The sequence below is a fragment of the Triticum dicoccoides genome, chromosome 4B (genome assembly GCF_002162155.2).
Source record: "Triticum dicoccoides isolate Atlit2015 ecotype Zavitan chromosome 4B, WEW_v2.0, whole genome shotgun sequence".
Taxonomy (NCBI): Eukaryota; Viridiplantae; Streptophyta; class Magnoliopsida; order Poales; family Poaceae; genus Triticum; species Triticum dicoccoides.
The window spans coordinates 315,485,779-315,494,714 of NC_041387.1; positions in this window are offsets into that span (position 1 = coordinate 315,485,779).

Below are 8,936 nucleotides of genomic sequence, written 5' to 3' on the forward strand. Positions count from 1 at the left end.
ACAATGGGAATTACTCTTGAGTTTTCTGCTCCATACACACCTCAGCAAAATGGCATTGTAGAGCGCAAGAACAGAACCCTCATTGAGATGGCTCGAACAATGATCGATGAGTACAAGACACCAAGAAAGTTCTGGCCTGAAGCTATTGATACAGCATGTCACATCATCAACCGTGTTTACATCCACAAGCTTCTGGGCAAAACATCCTATGAGCTCCTTACTGGCAAGAAGCCAAATGTCAGCTACTTCAGAGTCTTTGGTGCTAGGTGCTGGATCAAGGATCCCCATCACAAGTCAAAATTTGCACCTAAAGCTCATGAAGGCTTCATGCTCGGTTATGGAAAGGACTCGCACTCTTACAGAGTCTTCAACCTCTTTCACTACAAAATCGTTGAAACTGTGGACGTACGATTTGATGAAATCAATGGTTCACAACGAGAACTCCTGCCAAGTACATTAGATGAAGCTCCTCCCAGCGAATCTATCAAGCTGATGGGAACTGGTGAAATCATGCCTTCTGAAGCACAGCCTGAAGAGGAACTTATCATTTCTGCACCAAACCAACCTGAAGACAATGCTCAGACCAAAGACAATCCTCCCAATGATGACAATGATCAGCATGAGCAAGGTCTTCGTCCAGTTCATCCTCGTGTTGCAAATGAAGTACAAATTGAGAAGATAATTGACAACATCAATGCACTTGGTCCACTTACTCGCTCAAGGGCAACACAGTTAGCAAATTTCTGTGGGCATTTTTCATTTGTATCAATATCAGAACCCAAGAAAGTTGTTGAAGCCTTTATGGAACCTGAATGGATTCAAGCCATGTAAGAAGAACTTCAACAGTTCAAGCTGAATAATGTTTGGGAACTTGTCAAGTGCCCTGACCCTCACAAGCATAACATTATTGGCACTAAATGGATATATCGAAACAAGCAAGATGAGCATGGTCAAGTCGTCAGAAACAAAGCACGTCTTGTGGCTCAAGGATATACTCAAGTTGAAGGAATTGACTTTGATGAAACATTTGCTCCTGTAGCAAGGCTTGAAGCTATTCGCATACTGCTAGCCTATGCTAATCACCACAACATCTTGCTATATCAAATGGATGTGAAGAGTGCATTCCTCAACGGCAAGATTGAAGAAGAAGTGTACGTTGCTCAACCACCTGGCTTTGAAGATCCAAAACATCCTGATATGGTGTACAAACTAAACAAAGCACTGTATGGCCTCAAACAAGCTCCCCGCGCCTGGTATGATACGATCAAAGACTTCCTGAAGAGCAAAGGCTTCAAACCTGGATCCCTCGATCCCACACTCTTCACAAAGACATATGATGGTGAACTGTTTGTGTGCCAAATATATGTGGATGACATTATCTTCGGCTGCACCAACCAGAAGTATAGTGATGAGTTTGGATACATGATGCAAAAGCAATATCAGATGTCCATGATGGGTGAGCTGAAGTTCTTCCTTGGTCTTCAAATTCGTCAGCAAAGGAATGGCATCTTCATATCTCAAGAAAAATATATCAAAGACTGTCTGAAGAAGTTTGGAATGCAAGATTGCAAAGGTTACACGACGCCAATGCCAGCCAAACACCATCTTGGTCCCGACGATAATGGTAAAGAGTTCGATCAAAAGGTATATCGCTCCATGATTGGTTCCTTACTTTACCTATGTGCATCTAGGCCAGAAATTATGCTTAGTGTTTGCATGTGTGCTCGATTCCAAGCGGCACCAAAGGAATCGCATCACTTAGATGTGAAGCGAATTCTTCAATATTTGGCTTACACCCCAACACTCGGATTATGGTATCCAAAGGGCTCAAGATTTGATTTGGTTGGATTCTCGGATGCTGATTATGCTGGTGACGAGGTCGATCGCAAGTCTACATCAGGCACATGTCACTTTCTGGGACGATCACTTGTCTGTTGGTCTTCAAAGAAGCAAAACTGTGTATCACTCTCAACTGCTGAATCTGAATACATTGCTGCTGGATCTTGCTGCGCTCAGCTTCTGTGGATGAAGCAAACTCTCAAGGACTATGGCATCAATCTGAAACAAGTCCCTCTCTTCTGCGACAACGAAAGCGCTATCAAGATTTCCAACAATCCAGTCCAGCACTCGAAGACAAAGCACATTGAAATACGCCATCACTTTCTCAGGGATCATGTCATGAAGAAAGATATTGACATCATTCACGTCAACACTCAAGAGCAACTGGCAGATATCTTCACAAAGCCCTTGGATGAGAAAAGGTTTTGCAAGTTACGGTGTGAGCTAAATATCTTGGAATCCTCGAATGTCCTGTGATCAGGCACACATCCTAACACTTATGCATGTTGATGACTTAGATGTGCAACACACGAAGTAAAGTATATCTTCAATCAATGAAGACTTACATTCTGAGTGTGAATACATTAACATGGAATTTGACTTCGGAGCGCCACGATAATTGTGCGCCGTGTCTGGGTCTAATACTTCCTATACGGTGGGTAACGCCACCACCAAATTTCTTGGTTTGAAGTGTTTCACTCATGGTGTTATTGTTGAATATCTTCGCATATTGATTTGTCTTCAACTTTCAACTTATCTTCATGATTTACTTCACTATGTTGAGTTGATTGCTTTCTCATATATATATATATACTAGTATTCTGTCCTCTACAGCATTCACTTATAGCTATGTCTTCATTTGTGAATCTTTTGAACTAAGTGAATGTGATCAGACCATAATCTCTCTATGCTTTCTATCTCAAACTCTATCTATCCAAATCATATGCATTCTATTGAAACTGTCAAATGTCTTCTCTGCATCCTTGTCAGCAGAAGACATAGAGACAAACATCAAGTCCTTTTAAATGATTCATCTTTATTGTTAAAATCCGAAGAAGCCGGAACAACCATCCGACAAACTTGGTGGGCGTGGAAACGTGGGACAACTCTGAGTATGTTGCATGATTGCCACGTGTCCCACGGATGTGAACAGACAGGGGCACCTGCGTAATTGTGCTGTGCCGCACACCTACTTATAAATACGTGTCCCCTGCGGTCAAGAAAACCTTCTTCCACCTCTCCACCTCGTCAAAACCCTGGCGCCACCGCTAGCTCTCGACAACACCGGCGACGAAGCGCTTAGCTGCCGCGACTTCTTCGACGCCGTCCTCACGCCGGCCGCGGGCATCGTCCTCTCCGCCGCCGCCGTAGGTGTCCTCCGTCGCAAAGTTAGGGCACGGTGGATTGAACTGCTCGGTCTCCTATTCATCCCATCTAGCAGTTCTTCGTGTGGTCAATATAACTCTATTTTTACCATCTTTTTGATCCTCAATGATTCATCCTATATACCAAAATTGGTTTCTGTCTACACTATGTTAGATCTATTCTGTCTGCATCTCATACTGCCAAGTATATTCACTTAAGCTTCATATATAGTTAGATTCCTCACTTGTACTTATTCACGGATTCGTACAAATCTGGAACCAACTCTCAACATATAAGTGAATGTCTTCGCAACATGAGGTCAATGTCTTCAAACTGATTTATCTTCAAAATCTTCTGAGAATGCATATGACCTCTTCCCCTTCCCTCGCATATCTAATGCTGTCACAGGTACATGTTCGTGGGAGAATCCCTTGGTTCTCATAGTCTCCATTCGTTTGCATAATTCTTACAGCAACACATTAACTCTCCTGAAGCTAGTTCCTGTTTGACCAGCAAGCGAAAGCCCTTGAAGCCTTTGAACATATTGAAGCCATTCAGTTTGAAGTTCATAGCTGCAGAGAAATCAGTAAGGAAGGGTGGCAGACAGCATCGAGGGGGAACAACAAAAGATTTGCCTGATGACCTCGCAGAAATCTACAAGACAGATCCTGAAGAAGACTATAATCAGCGCAAGACCCGAATCCAATGGATTCGACGCTATTGGGCTGAACAATGGTTCAAGTACAAGTTCGTGACCCAGGACTACGCAGAGAAAAATGAAATCAAAAGTCCTTGGGGTGATATTCTCTATCGAGGCCTTCCCCCCAAGAACAAAGCTGAAGCTATTGCACAAGAATTCTATCCTTGTATTGTCCGTGGACCACAGCCTGAAAATGCCGATCCATGATCATTGCTCTGGTGTCGTGACGATAATCTCTTCAAGCGCAACTTCCAGTATGCAAAGGCATCGGCAAAGTAAAACAAGAAATCATGGGGATTGGACTTCAATCCTGGTCCCTCTGCTCCCCGTGATGACGGCACACGTGAAGCTGAAGAAAATGAAATCGGCCCCTTCACGAACCTTGATGGCCTCATCTCTTACATCTTGGTACAAGGTGCCAAAGTGGATCATTCTGATAATGATGCTGATACTGATGAAGCCCCAGCTCCTCCTCCAAGGCCGCAGAAGCCAAAGAAAATTAAGGCTTCAACATCAGCTGCACCTCCAAAAGCTTCTCGTGTGAAGCCACTGGCCACTGCACCTCCTGAAGACAGTGTGTAGTCTGAAGATCTTTCACGCATCTCCAAGAAGATGAAGAATAAAAAGAAAATCATCAAGAGTACTGATCAGTCATTGACTCCTGCTGCCATTCTGCGTGAAGAGCACATTGATCTGTCCAGCGATGATGATCTTGTAGATGATGCTCTTGAGCAACTGATCAAGAGCAAGGAAGAAGCAGAGATCTTCAATAATTTGCCTCTCTTTGATGTGGCAATCATTCATAACTTCATTGATGAGTGGTTTGACACACCAAATCTCAGCTTTGATGACTTGCAACTTCCAATTGGCCTCAGCGTCGCCTTCAATGGCGCCATTGCTTCTGAGCTAGCTATTGCTCAGCGCATCGTCGAACTGAAGCACAAGATTGACTATGAAAAGGCTCAGTTCAATAAGCATGTGGCCACGCTCAACATGCAAGATGTCAAAAACTTCAAGATCATGTTGCACGAGCTCAAAGAAGCCTTTCACAAGAAGCGTGAAGAAGCTCGAGGCTCTAGAGAGCGCATGAAGAATCTGGCTAACAAGTGTGTGCTTGCCTACAATGAGGCTGAGAAGCGCAAGGCTCTTGGTCGTCCTGGCATCGACCCCAGGATGGCTGCAAAGAAGAAGAAGCAATCGATTGTCCGATCTGCACCGTCAAGGCAAGATGAACCTCGCATAGTCTTCCCTAGCAGCATGACTGGCTCGAAGCCAAAGGCCATGTCAACCGCTTCAGAACAGAAGAAGACTAGGGCTGCAGAGGCTGAAGCCAGAAAAAGGAAAAACACTGAAGCCTCTGATGCTGCTCCCTCCAAGAAGAAGCGCAAGATCAAGAAGAATCGGGCTGCTCCCACAGAGCCCCTTGTTGTTGAACCTATCTCAGTGGTTCGTCCTGTATATGCAAACCAAGAACTGCGTATGATTGTTCATGAGCCTGCTTCCACAGAGGCTCATGAAGCTGAAGAGATTCCAGTAGTTGATCCCATCACTGCTGAAGACATTGGTCACCATGACAATGTTGAAGATGATGAAGTTCTTCCTCAGATTGAACACAATGTGGTATTATCGCCTGTTCTCACGAACAGCAAAATCATCAGCATTATTCGTCCTCTGACGCCAATTGCTCAGGATGCATCATGGGCTGATCGCCCGCAACAACAAGACTCCCCCAGTACTCCCCAACAACAACAAGTCACACCATCCGTGCAAGTTGAAGAGGATGAGGACCTGCCTACTCCATATCCAAAGGCGTCGCCTGTATTACAAAGGCTTCGCAAAGGACCAAGGCCTCAAGTCCCTCTTCCGAGCGTTCCAGAAGGAGAAGTGCACCATCAACCTGTTGCACGTCAAGTGTTTTCAGAAGCCACTCCAACTGTGAATGTCTTCGTGTCTGAAGCCCCAGCTACTGAAGACAATCCGGCTGCATCAGCCGATGACGAACATTAAGAAGAACGTGTCCCTACTCCCCTCATAACTGAAGAAGTTGTTCCTGAAGTGAACGTGTCTGTGCCAGACCCTCCAGCTCATCAAGTGGAGGTTGAAAACATTGAGGCTGCCACCACTAACACGAATGAAGCCAATGACGTAGTCATGGCTGAAGCTAATGTGGAGCCTGCACCAAGCAACCTGCCTAAAGTCAATGCTGCAACCGCTCCTGAAGCTTCTCTAGTGCAGCCTGAAGCCACTGTTGCTGCCACTGCTCCTGTTCCGCCACCAAGGCCCTATACAATTGAGCAAGCATACAACCATGGCGAGCTAATCACAGTAAGATGGCCCGTTCTGGTCCCTCCGCCTAATGTCTCTGGTCCTCAGTTTGACTATCACATTGAGCATAGGCCTCAGGTCCAGAAACCAAAGCCAAGATTGCCAAGGTTTCCAGGTACTGCCACATCTGTCGGGTCCTTCAATGCAAATGGCTTCAAAAGCCACAACACCTTCTTTGACAGCTCAAAGAACCCCTACACAAGGCCAAGAATATCATCTGATCATTTATGGAGTCATCAGCAACGAAGCTATTACTCCTGCGTTCTGTATGATCCAGGGCGCATTTTCCCTCATATGCGCCTCGACACTGAAGCCATTGCTGGACTGCCATGCTTAGAAGAAGCACTTGACTGCTTCCGTGATGCTGGTCTGCTCAGCTTTGTGACAGACAAAGAACATTGGAATGAAGAACTTTTGCTTCAATTCTATGCTACCCTCCACATTCGCGGCTACAACAGAGATACAAAGACATGGGTTCTCGAGTGGATGACAGGAAATGTTCATCATGAAGCCAAAGCTCTTGACATCATTGAGATTATAGGCCTATCCACTCCCGGAGAGCTATATGAACCTGGTTGTCAAAACCACCACAATGCACTGGAGAGCATCTTCCATAAGCCTGAACCCAGCATGAGCCAGATGTTGAGCATGATGAAGCCATTGCCACATGACGCTGAATACCCAAAGGAGTTCTTTGTTGATGACCTTGAGTATCTGCTGCGCACCATATATCACATCATCAGGCGGACTCTATGGCCAATCAAAGGACATTCATCAGCTACAAAACTTGAAGGAGCCATGAAGACATTGGTCTTTTACATCCTCAATGGCATCAGCTTCAATGCACAAGATTTCTTCCTCAGGCAACTGGCTGCATCTGGATCTGATATGTTTGGCCTAAAATTCTATGCTCCATGGGTCATGCGCCTCATCAAGCAACATTCTGCTATCAACTATCAGCCCTCTGCTCGCAATCATGTGATCTTTCTACCAGAGGTTGATATGTCAGTTGAAGCCATATACCCTGAGCCACCCAAGAAGCCTCTTTGTCTTCAAAATGCTGAACACCAAAGCTTCACTCAGCCCATGGAAGGAGTCCAAGTTGTAACTCGTATCTATCCAATGGCTGGGAACACTCATCTACCTCATCGTGCGCCAACTGAAGCTACTAAGAGCACAATTGCTCAAAGGCCTAGGAAGCGCTCTCGTGTCCTAAATGACCGAGAACTTCTTGTGGCACTGCATCAGAAACAAGATAAGCATCACTTTTGGCTCAAGCGTCAGATGGAAAGCCTCTTGGTGGACGTAAATCGCATTCAAAATCTTGCCACCAAGAATGCATTTATCACTCACGAAACTTGTCGGCGATCATGGAAGAGTTTAACCCTGCTCAGTGCTGAAGCAGATCTTCAAGACGATGGCTTCACTGAAAGATCAAGTTTGACTCCACTCATCCACGGAATGTTGTCCTACGAAGAACTCCATCTCTTGAAGACTCTGACTATTCTTCCTCCACGGCAACTGTGCATGCCAATATGATCGATGATGAAGATGATGCTACCTCACCACCCCCTACTTCTGCACGCATCGACACTGCACCAAGTTCATCTGCACCGCCAAACAACAACGACAACCCTGCAGCTTCAACTACTCCTCATGAGGACGAGTAGATGCTCTATGTCTTCAAACCTTTTTGGTCATTACTGACAAAAGGGGGAGAAACATATGAGTTTGATAGTCTTCAAGCGGGTTCATATGGGCGGGTGCTTATATTTTGCCTAGTGTTTACAACTCTTGCTTTTGATACATTTCGTTCTTTGAGTTGTAACACTTAAACTCGATGGTCGTCTGCTACTCATTTGCTCCGTTATGTGCGATGATAACTTCCGCATAGATCATTCCGCACTTAGATCATTCTGCAGACGTCCATTTTCCATTATGCATGTCATTCTTAAAGTTATATCATTTCATGCATGATGAATTATCTTCATAAGTTGAAGAGGATCTCCACAAGTACAACCTGCCATGTGCATTTGCATTCCAAAAGAAAATTACTTATATGCACATCTTCAGGGGGAGCCCTTGCCACTTATGAAGACAATACCCTATCCTTTACAATTTCACATACTTCATTCCCGTTGAAAACTTCAACCAGTTTGTCATCAATCACCAAAAAGGGAGAGATTGTAAGTGCATCTAGTGCCACCCCTAGTTGGTTTTGGAGTATTGACGACAAAGTTGGTTGAGGGACTAATGCGTTTGTGAGAATTGCAGGATAACGCAGGTAGTGTCCCTCGTTGATTCGGTTTACCTACCGGAGATGACCCCTAAAAATGTATGAAGACATTGAAGACAATGGTGGTATGTGAAGATATTCACATTGAAGACTATGACATGAGAAGACAATGAGTGAAGACTATGGAGCGCGAAGACTGAGTTGTTTCGTTGTTTCCTTTTCTTCTTTGTTGAGTCATAGGAACCACCGTACTGTTAAGTAGGGTCCAAGTGAACAAAGTCAGAGTGACTGAAGTGATGCTCAACCCAAATCCTATGTCTTCGAGCAAAGACAATGAGTGCAAATCTTATCCAGAGTTGGATGAGTCAGCTTTGCTTGTAGCCCAAGTAAAGTTGCCGTGTGTGTTTGAAATCTGACCATTGGAACACGTGTCAGTTCCTTAGTGACCCAGGGTCATTTTGGACATATCAG